Source organism: Pinus tabuliformis, chromosome 3_1 (assembly GCF_031772625.1).
Source record: "Pinus tabuliformis cultivar Carrire ecotype Pingquan chromosome 3_1, CPIR1, whole genome shotgun sequence".
Lineage (NCBI taxonomy): Eukaryota > Viridiplantae > Streptophyta > Pinopsida > Pinales > Pinaceae > Pinus > Pinus tabuliformis.
The window spans coordinates 705,907,344-705,919,605 of record NC_142301.1 but is presented as its reverse complement, the minus strand read 5'-3'; positions in this window follow the sequence as shown (position 1 = coordinate 705,919,605).

Below are 12,262 nucleotides of genomic sequence, written 5' to 3'. Positions count from 1 at the left end.
TTAGGAAGAAAACTCACACTGAGCAGTATCTTCATGCCAGCTCCCATCATTTCCCTGCTCAGAAGATGGGTGTCCTTAACACACTTGCGACCCGTGCGTTGAGAATCTCCAATGAAAAGAACCTTGAAAAGGAGAAAGCCCACCTCCTTAACGTCTTTGTTAATAATGGTTATAGTAGGCACCAAGGTCTGAAAGCTTTCCTAAAAGCCAGTAAAGATCCCAAGGCTAAGGGAGACCCTAAGGATCGAGTCTCAGGGGTTCATCTCCCTTTCATCCAGGGGACCACGGATAAAATTGCGAGGATCCTCAGAAAGCATGATGTTCCCTCTACCTTTAGACCCCTAAACACCATCCATAGGTCCCTAAGTTCTGTGAAAGACCCCATTGACCCCAAGGATATGAAAGGTGTCTATGTTATTCCTTGCTCCTATGGGACACCCTATGTTGGTGAAACAGGGCGCTCTATTAATCAAAGGATTCATGAACACTCAGCTGACATTAAACATGGGAGGACCAGGTCTTCCGCCTTGGAAAAACACATGGAAAAGACCAAGCATCACATATGTATTGAGGAGGCCCAAGTCATTGCCATGATTACTCCTTTTCATCACCGGAAATTTAGGGAGGCCATTGAAATTGAAAAAAGGCCTAGGAATCTTAATAGAGATGACGGCTGGAAAATCAGCAGTTGCTGGATCCCTGCCCTTTCTTCCTAGTTGTTCCCCCCTCACCCCCCCCCCCCCCCCCCAAGACCCCGTTCCTTAGTTGTTCTTTGTTGAAAGGTCCACTTTGTTTTTTTTCGTCGTCTTCCTAATCATTTGGTTTCCTCTTTTTCTGTCTCGTCTCTTGAACTTTTATTCAATTTTAAGTTTTTTCACTCCTTCTAAATTAAAAGTTCAGAACTAAATGTTTAAGTGAAATTAATTTGGATTAAACTATCCTAGTAAAGAAGCTATATTCTTTCGTAGTTAATTAATTTCCATTTAGATTGAATTCCTTATAATTAATTATTTAACTAAGACATCTATTTTAACTTTTATTATTTGATTTGAATTTATTCATTTGAATAGTATTAAAGGTATCTATTAATAGGTATGGTTCTTAATAATTATATACATACTTTATATTTTTAGGGTACTAAATATAATAACCGACCCTTAGATTAATTAACTAATTATTTGTCCAGGTTAGTGCTCATATTTAGGGTAATAATTATAAGAAATTAGCTTTCTAATGATTTAAGATATATATATATATATATATATATATAAGGAGTGAAAATCATTAATTATCCAACTCCTTTAATTTAGTATGATGTTTTTCAACCAATTTAAATGTTATTTATTTTAATTTTTAATTTTTCTTTTTAATTCATTAATCATTGATAAATGTTTTAGTCAATCAGTTGGTTTCAACAATATTTAATGAAATAACCCTTAAACTAATTAACTAACCCTTTGCATAATATATATATATATATATATATATATATATATATATATATATATATAGATATATATTAATAAAATTTAATTAACTAATTAATTTTGCCTTTCTTACCTCTTGGTCCTGTTGCCCAGTCAAATGTAGTTGTTACATAGCAGCAAGTGGTACAATCTAGTTTCCCAGTCAATTTAGCAGTTTCCTAGTCAAATATAGCTGTTGGATGACCTGCTCTCCCTATTTAACATGCAACCTTGATCTGGTTCTTCAACTCGTCCTGAGGATGAACCACGCTCGTTGGTTCGAAACGCGTCGGAAATATGAATTTGGATGTGATTTTCACTGAAGACTCTTCTCATAAACTTGTTATGGATCAAAGAAGCCTTAATTTAACAATTAACTTCAGATGTTTTACCAAGATTCAAAGAGGGTTTCGAAGGAGGATTGGGTGCAGTATTCAAAATTGATTTTTTCTTTGAAGAAGATTTATTAGAAGTTTGAGATATTGATCCAATAATGCCATCGACAGGTGGTACATACAAAGATTTAGAAGATGTTGGATTTGTAGATGGCCTTGGAGCATCAGGCAAGAGATCATATAACATGCCAAATTAGGAATATACCAAATCTAAATATTGGGCATGGGCAATGGCTTGATCTTCGGTAACACAACCTCCCATTGTTATGTCTGCAAAAAATTTGTTGACGAATGATTTGGTAAACCATTTAGTCAACAAATCATTAGGTATTTCAAACTTGATGAGGCAATGCTGACGTCTCCATTTATGGATGTGATCAGAGATGTGGGTAGCAATATTCTGTTTCAAAGATGTAAGCAAATGGGTATCGGTTTCATAATGAACCGATAACTAGAAGTGAGTGAGGAAGGCCATGGCCAAAGAATTGAAGTCTGAATAGGAACCTCGAGGTAACTCAATGTACAATTTCGCGGTGGCACCTGTCAAGGTTCGTTGAAAGAGACGTAGATGAACAAAGTCGTCAACCTAGGAATTGGATGAACACCATAAGTGGTAAGTCATAACATGGGCCTAGGGTCTTCTTTAGCTTTTCCTTCAAATTTTGGGCAACCACTAGGAATCTTAGTGGGAATCGGAGGGAAATAAAGCAAATGAATTATTGGATCATTAGTGAGACATGACACATCTGACAGTTCCAATGTGGCTAGAAATGGCAATTACGGGTTGAAAGGCATGGGAGGCCTTTGATAAGACCTAGTTTATAGATTTTAGCCTTGTTGGTATGGGTTTTCCCCCCAAAGTGGCAGATTTTGACCATAGGGAGCTTGATATTACCCCCACTGAGGGGTACCCTAACCATAAGGTGGATTCTGCCCCCACAAAGGTGGGTTTTAACCAGGGTAAGGTTGATACTGACATGCCATAGGTTGTTGAGAACATATGGATTATAAGGTTATTTGTTGCAACGACTGGCCCGATCTGATCTGCTAGTGTTCTATTCTGAAGTGGTTCCGGGTCGATCCTCAAAACGTATCCAAATGCGATGTGAGAGCTATCAAATCCATTGTTGAAAGAGGTCGAGGCGGTTCCATTTCCATCCACCGCAGTCTCTAACTAGCATTTGTTTGGGACTTGCTACTGCAGGGGTTGACCTTGTGGCTGTAAGGGTTGACCCTGTTGATATAAAGGTTGGTTTTGCAGCAACAAGGTCGGTTTTGCTGCTGCAAGGGTTGACCTTGCTGCTGCGAAAGTTGTTAGTAGGGCCCTTGCTAGTGTAACGGTTGTTGATACTGCTACAAAGGTTACCCCTGTTGTTGCAAAGGTTGACGTTGTTGCTATAAAGGTTGTTTTTGAACAATTCCTTGAGGAATTTCTTATTGGTATTGAGAAGTTCCAGTTGGGAATTTTTTTTATTTTTTTTTCTCGGCAATACTAACTACTAATATATTAATATGTACAGCAAATACTTTACATCCAAGGAAGCTGGCTGCCCATGGCCCAAAGTGACTCCATGGGTGGCATTGACCGTCTCATAAAATTGCCACGCAGGGCAATGTTAGCAAAAAGAGCAAAATGCATGACACTGAGAACTATCCGACTCACACTATGATAACCCACACAGGGGCATCTTGAAACAGATTTGTGACAAAGACAAACAGTGACATTAACCAGATCTGCATGGCCTGAAGGCATAACCATGAATTGACAAAAGACAAACAGTAACATAAACCAGATACCAAACACACCACTTCGCGCCCACTGCGTCCGTGATGACCGCGAGTAGGACTTAGTTACAAGACGCACACCTATCATAAGAAAAACACGAAATTGACAAGTAACCAGACCCCAAAACCCGACATGAAAGGACCCAACCTGATAAAAGAAGGCAAAAGCACGAGAGCGTTGATGGGAGCTAGTCCTCGGACTCTTCCTCCATGATTCTGCGCCCGCCTTCTCCTTCAGAAGCGCCTTCCCCCGTAGCCAGTGGATTCTGCGAAGGGGATGGCTGGTCATGGCCTCGAAATTGGGGGTGAGGCTGAAGACGTTCTCCTCCAGAAGTGCCCGCAACAGTGGACGGTTCCCCCAAATGGAGCTTACCTTTGCCTCTCTCGGAGCTAGTCACCGAATTCGACTGCTCCCCCAGTGGGAGTTTCCTCTTACCATGCTCTGTGCCGTCCTCCGCCAGAACCAGTGATGACCCCTCCTCATCCTCCGCGGGAATTTTGGTGAAAAGCACCGAGATATGTGCGTTAATCCCTTCATTGTCCTCAGAGCTGCCCAGTGAGAAGGTAACCGAGCCAAATGCTGGAAGCCTGGGCTCCCCCTCAACGGAGCTGCCAACTTCCATGACTTGGCTTGCAGGAATTGGGTTAGCTCCCATTCTTCTATAGCAATAAACACAACAACAGTGGTGATGAATGTCTGCTGCAGGTGGGCGGGAGGATTGTCCACGCCCAGAACCTCTCCTGCAAGGCATTCTTTCGCGCACCATGATAACCTCCCTTCCCTTGAGCTGAACACCGGAGCTTCGATAAAGATTGCGGAACCCTTCCGCCGCTTGCTGCCTCCCAGATACAGCCAGACGGAGCTCCAAAGAGCGTAAACACAGGCCAAGAGGCGCAGGGATGAAACCAAACTCACCCCAGCTCTCCACCACCCAATTGAAACATAGACTATGAACATTCCCTGAACCGAATTGTGCTGCCATCGCCAGCCAACGTTTGCTTTTATTCTCATCGCCAATTCTTGAGAAGTGACCCGCATTGAATGCGTTACTCAGGCCTGCCATCATCTCCAGCGGCTCCATTAAGGATGCCCTGAAGCCTCCCTTAATCCTATATTTCGACGGCCCGGGGCATTAATAGCCCAGTCCTCGTCACGTGGCAGCGTGTGCTTGTCATGTGGCACCGCTCCCTTCACTCCAAAGACACCCGCATCCGGGAAGTTCCAGTTGGGAATTAACCATATGCACCAGAAATATTATTTTGAACAGGTTGCATATGAGGACCTACTTGTGGAATATAAGGTGGATTTTGAAGTGCTTGTGAACCATATGGAACATAAGATTGTTGGTGGGGTATCTGGGCCGAATAAGGCTATTGATACTGGATATTACTTTCTCCAGCTGGAATAGATGATCCAACGAGATTAGGAATACCACTAATAGGTTGACTCACTCCAACCATGTGAGGTTTTGATCCACTCACATGGGTTCCACTTGAGACAAGAGGGATATTTGGAAATTTCCCCCCATGCTGTGAATGAGGTGGTGGCACATTTTGTCCACTTGATGGGGGAATTGAGGAACTTATAGACGTATTAACCGAAACTGTTAGTTGCACTAGGATTGTAGGTTGGAATGAAAGTAACAATTGTGTTAGAATAGTTGGTTGAATCAGAACTGAAGTAATGAAAATTTTCATAGGGATATGAGAGGTCATGTTAGGAATAAACGGACCAGAAGTAGGCATAGCATTCGATGACCAAATTGGATTTTGGTATAACAAAGAAGCACTGGGAGTTCCTAAAACTAGTTGAGCCAAGGTCGTATAACCAAGTGGAAGCATAGGCCCACTATTTTTAGGAGGTGGTTGAGATGGAACACTTCCTACATAAGGAAAACCTTCCGGTGGAAAGTCATATTCAGAATCATTATCAACACTAAGAGTGTGAGTAGTTGAGACTTCCGGAGGACCTCAAGGAGAGGTTGGAAACTCACCTTTTGAGACCATAGGTGGAAACAATTAGCGAGGGGTAATCCGAGATGGTTGTGGAGATAACTCAAATGAACACTAGGTTGATCATATGGACTATAAGGTTGTTGAGGAGATATCACCAATGGATCAAAAGGTAGATTCAGAGGGAATAAAACAAACCTTTGTGGACTCTCAGGGGTTTCTGGATCAGACTCCTGAGACGATGATGAGTCTCGAGGTGGGGGATGAGAAGCAAGGGCTTGGATACTTGGGACAATTCCAAGTTCAAAGCGTTAAGCTTCAAGTGACTGCAAACATTCAGGATGAACACCTTGTGATGACCATTCAGTATCATATGATGAAGGGGAATGGTGAGGTGAACGCAATGGTTCAACCACGATGACTTTCCCTCAAAAGAAAAAGGAGAAGAGATGATTTCGTTGAGGGTTTTAAATTAAAATTTACAAGGAATTACTCAATATGAGGTCAAGAAGGAATTGCATGGGTTCGACATATTATCATTGGTAGTTAATTTTATAACTTAAAACAAAAAGTAAATAAAAAAGGGTTTTACTAGGTAAGAGGGTTTACCAAGTATTCGTGAACTGCTATATACACCTTAGCCGAAACCAAGGATTTGACGTGCAATGACCAATATCCCCGAATGTTGTGTTCGATGTATCATGTTTACAAGGTAGCAAACCCGGTTTCCTGTGGCTAAAAGATAGAAACCTAATGGGGTATTCCAATATATACTCGACGGTACGAGGAGAACAAGTTTGTTTTAGCATTGTCTAATGCATAACCATTCAGTGAGAGCGTTCTAATATACTTGCCATAATGAAGTGCCTCCTATATTCTCGAAAGTACTGGAGAACCTTCGATATACTTCCGTACTGGAATGGGATTTCACCCCCTGGATATAATGCAAGAATTTGACGACAAATGCTATGTTTAAAGATGCTTGAACACATCTCTAGCCTAGGCCTCTAAATATTTGCATTAAGTTTCAAATGATCCTTAGGTTAATTGAGGTAAATTTTAAGTTTATCTTGAATTAAGTTTCAATTTTATAGCTCAACGATGTCACCTGAATCCCCATGATGCAATTAAATGAGAAAAAAAGAATATTTTCATTGGATGAAATCTAAATTAATGAGGGAAGAGAGACAACCAAACAATGCATCAATCAAGCAAAATGCATCAAAACATATCTCACTAACTTTTCAAATGCAAGATGTAGAAAATGAAAACTAGTCTTTCACTTTCACTAATGAATGCAATGCGAAAATGAAATCTTATGAGAAACAAAGTCACTTTCTTTCACTAATATGCACTAATATTTTTGTTATTTTTCTTTCACTTTGATCCAAAATGCAAACTAATTCATAAACAAAGGAAAAATGGATTTCAAAACAACTAAAATGAAGATTTTATTCACTTTGGTTTCGAATAAAACAAAAGTCGTTTCAAAAGTACTTTAATGAAGAGATCCTTTCACTTTTCTTTTCGAACAATGAAATCAAAAGAAGCATATACTTTCAGTTTCACCAAATCAAACAATTGTAATATACATACGGCAGTGGAGAAAAAGTAATTTTCAAAGTACAAATATGATCCAATACTAATGAAAACAACTTCACAAATATGAACCGAAAGCAACTTGAAAATGGTGTCCTGATCACAGTAAAATTCCTAAATGGATAAAATCGATCTCACAAAGACAAGCCAAGTGATGAGTGAAGGGTAACCTATAGCTAGAAACCCTAGAAGACAATCTAACTTCAATCACACACCAACATAAGCAAAGAGACAATTACAACCATTAAAGGACAACAATTAAGGCAGACACAATGAGACCACATGGGAAAAACACTCACAGAGGTTGAGACTCACTGAAAATGAGAAGAAACCCTAAATTTTTTCTATCCTCTAGGATCAACACACTTGTGAAGGCAAAGTAGCGCTGAAAGTCAAAGAGGTGCGATTGTTAATCCAAAATCAACACTAGAAGTAGTTCTGTAAAACTAGAAAACGCGTTGGGCAATGAAAAGAAGGAAAAGAAAAAAGTTTCAAAAATTAGACTAAACTCAACACTCTTAAGTAAAATAGTGATTGTATAAACCTACAGTGATGCACACAAGCCAATAAATCAACGGTTGGTCAAACTAATTAGAGGATCAGATCGAAGAAATGGATGGAAAGGTTATAGATTCCCTAGTGGAGTCGCCATTTTGTTGAGTAGGTAAATCCTCTTTGTAGACAAACATGATCCTTCTAGCCCAATGAGTGGGTCTAGCAACAAACAAGACAATCTACAAGACACTTTCCTAGATTACAATCGAAATAAGAGAAGAGGAAGGAGACCTACCTCACTTTGATGCTATAATGCACTCCTTTGTTGAAGATCTTGATCACTTGCTCCTCAAGCTCAGTCCTTGCTGCTCATAGCGTTTGAATACCTACACAAGAGGCCAAAGACACGACAAAGAATAAAAGTGAAACAAGCATAATCAAATGTGATCCACTTAATAGATCAAGGAGCATTAAGATGTTAGGAAACCAACTCACAAAAAGATAGAAAAGATAGATCAACGCCTTAGAATTCATCCTCTTCAAGGGGGAAACCTCCTTTACCTTACACAAATGAACAATTCTTGGATGATACAAATGACTAAACCTCCTTTCTATATATAAGAGTCTAAGGGGTCACAATATAATCAAGTTGACATAACAGTAATAACATAAGGGCACAAAAATAACAATAGTGGGTTTCTATGGGGCATACTAATAACAATATGGGGACAATAGGGGCACAATAATAACAATAAGGGATATAATGACAATAGTAATGGGGGAATCACTAGTATTATAGGGGCCTAACATGCCCCTCTCCTTCCGAAAAGTGTTGTCCTCAACGCTTGAGTAGATCTAGATGCTTCTATATAAAATTCTCATCCTCCCATGTGGAATCTTCAGCGGATAAGTTCTTCCACTCGATGGATACTCTGAAATTGATCGATTTCGTAGCTGTCGAGTTCTTATTTCTGTGACTGCTTCCAGTTCCAATATTATTTTCCTTCCTCGTCAAGTTCTGGAAATATTGTTTGAACTAGGAGCTTGTCACCTATAACCTTCTTTAAACATGAAACATGGAAAACTTGGTGCACTCGGGAAGCTGCAGGAAGCTTCAATGTGTATGCCATAGTACCAATCTTTTGAAACACCTTGTACAGACCATAATACTTTGGCGATAATTTATTATCCTTCTTAGCTTGCTTGAGGGACATTTTTTTATATGGTTGTAGCCATAGGAATACCCAGTCACCTACATCAAAATTTCTTTCACTGCGATGTTGATCTACCTGTTGTTTCATTCTATTCTGTGCCAATGTGAGGTTCTTTAAGAGTTGGAGAACTTGTTGATGCTCGATGTGATGTTCCACTACTTTAACCTTAGAATTTTCTCTTAAATATGATGTGATGGATGGTGGATGATATGCATAAAGTGCCGTAAATGGGGTCATTTTTGCTACAGTATGGAAGGAAGTGTTATACCACCATTCAACCAGAGGCAACCATTTGACCCATTGTGTCTGTTTATCATATACAAAGCAACGAAGATATCCTTCAAAACATTTGTTTACTATCTCAGTTTGCCCATCAGATTGAGGATGATAAGATGAGCTATGAGCTAACTAAGTACCGAGACAAGAAAATAATTATGTCCAAACATTTCCAGTGAAAATGGGATCTCTATCACTTACAATAATATTTGGGTTTCCATGTAGCTTTTGAATTGTTTCCGTAAATGCAGTAGAAACTGTACTGGCTTTAAATGGATGTGATAATACACAAAAGTGTGCATACTTGGTAAGTCTATCAACTACCACCATGATGACACTCGTTCCTTCAGACTTGGGTAAACTTGTGATAAAATCCATTAAAACCTCCTCCCAACATTAGCTTGGAATGGATAAAGGTTGTAATAGACCTGGGGTCTTAATTGTTTCAACTTTATTTTGTTGCCAAGCCAAACATTCCGTCACAAAATTTTGAATATCCGATTTAAGGCCATCCCAAAAAAATTCCTTCTTAACCCTGTGATAAGTTTTTAAAAATACTGAGTGCCCTCCTAAGGGAGAAGTGTGCAATTCCATAAGAATCTTTTGTTTGAGTTGGGAATTCTTACATAGGTATAAGCGATATTTGTACCATAACGAATAATTTTTCGAGCTAAATGTATTAGATGTACTAGGATCCTGTTGTAACTTTTGAATGAGTGCCCACACTTCTTCGTCATTCTTTCATTCCTCCCTTGCTTCGTTTATCCAATCTGGTTGGATAATAGAAATGGTGCACAACAATGCTTCCACATCCTCATCCTTTCTTGAGAGTGCATCTACCACAACTTTTTGTTTCCCTTTTTTGTAGATGATTTCAAAGTCATAACCCAACACCTTTGTGACCCATTTTTGTTGCTCTTCAGAGGATAATCTTTGTTCTAAAAGGTATTTAAGACTATCATGATCCATTTTTACCTTAAGTGTCTTCCCATTAGGTAGGGTCGCCATTTCTTAAGTGCATGTAGTATTGCCAACATTTCCTTCTCACAAATAGCTTTGTGTAAATACTTTCCCTTGATTGGATGACTTTCGAAAGCAATGGGCTTTCATCTTGCATTAAAACAACACCAATTCCATTTCCTGAAGCATCACATTCCACAATAAAGGTTTTTGTGAAGTCTGGCGTTTCTAAAACCGGTGCTTGGCACATTGCCTCTTTAAGATGCTCGAAGGCCTTTGTTGCTTCTGGAGTCCATGAAAATGCATCTTTCTTCAATAATGTTGTTAGAGGTGCTGCTATTCTCCCATAATTCTTAACAAACTTGTGATAATACCCTGTCAACCCGAGAAATCCTCGCAGATGTTTTATGGATGTGGAGATTTTCCATTCCTTAATGGCTTTAATTTTGATATGGTCTACCTTAACACCTTCATGAGATACAATATGACCCAGATATTCCACCTCTTGTACTCCAAAGAAACATTTGGAGCCTTTTTCATATAATTGTTTCTCTTCCAATAGTTTGAGAACCCTGTCAACATGTTCAACATGATCCTTCCAAGACTTGCTGTAGATTAGTATATCATTAAAAAATACTAACACAAATTTTCTAAGGAAGGGTTTGAAAATGGAATTCATCAAACCTTGAAATGTAGAAGGTGCATAGGTAAGGCCAAAAGGCATGAAAAAAAATTCATAATGACCATCATGAGTTCTAAATGATGTTTTCGGAATGTCTTCAGTCTTCATTTTGATTTGATGATATCCTGAATGAAGATCCAACTTGGTGAAGTAAATTGATCCATGCAATTCATCCAATAATTCATCAATGACAGGAATGGGAAATTTATCTTTAATAGTGAGCTTGTGTAGCTCCCTATCATCTAGACACATGCACCATGATCTATCCTTCTTGTGCACCAATACTACTGGAGCAGAGAAATAAGTTTGACTAGGTTGAATCATACCAGCCTCTAGCATTTCTGCAACCATATGTTCAATTTCACTCTTTTGGGCATAGGGATATCTGTACGATCTGATGTTTGGAGGAACACTTCCTGGAATCAAATGAATAGCATGATCATGATCATGAATAGGTGGGAGACCTTTGGGAATCTCAAATACCTTGGAATGATTGTCCAAGACTTTTTGGAGATCTGGAGAAATAGATGATTTCGATGTGGGAACCTCTAGTGAACATAATTGTGCAATTACACCTTGTTGTTCCTTCTTTAGAAGCTTTGTCATACAGTTAGAGCTGATTATCTTTCCTGGTTTCCCTGCAATACCCCTTAATTGAACTTCCTTTCCTTCCACACAAAATTTCATGAAAATTTCTTGAAAATTAAAAGCTATTGTACCCGAGGATTGTAGCCATTGGACTCCTAGTACAACATCAACACCACCCATTGAAATGGAAAGAATTGGGCTATTCAACACATATTCTCCCATGGATAGCTTGATATTATGGCACTTTCCAGAGCAATTTATGGTTCCTCCAATTGCAACCATCACTTGACACTTTGGTGCTGGATATAGGAAGCAATTCAATTCCTTTGCTATCTTACAATGAATAGAATTATGGGTACTTCCTGAATCAATCAACACTATTACCCTTTTCTTCTTGATATGTCCTTCTATCTTGATAGTTTGAGGAGTGGTAATTCCAGCCAATGCATTACAAGATATGGTCGGATTCATTTCTTCTTTATCTAGGGCTTGTTCCTGGAATATATCATCTTCTTTTGACATTTCTTGTTCCTTTTCTTCCTCCTCTTCACAATCTATGTAGAATAATTTCTTCTCAGCAGACTTATGACCTTTAGTGTATTTGCTATCACAACTATAACAAAGCCCTTTCGCTCTTTTTTCTTCCAATTCTTGTGGTGTCAACCTTGTAGGTTGTGGAAGGCTAGGGGAAACAACACTTCCATATTTATAGTTGTGAGTGGTAGGCTTCCTGGTTGCCATAATTTTGCTTTCCATTTTTCTTGCTAACATGAATGCCTTTTCCAATGAATCAGGTTCCCAAAGGCGAACCTCATGTTGGATATTATCTTTTAAAGTCCGTATGAACAC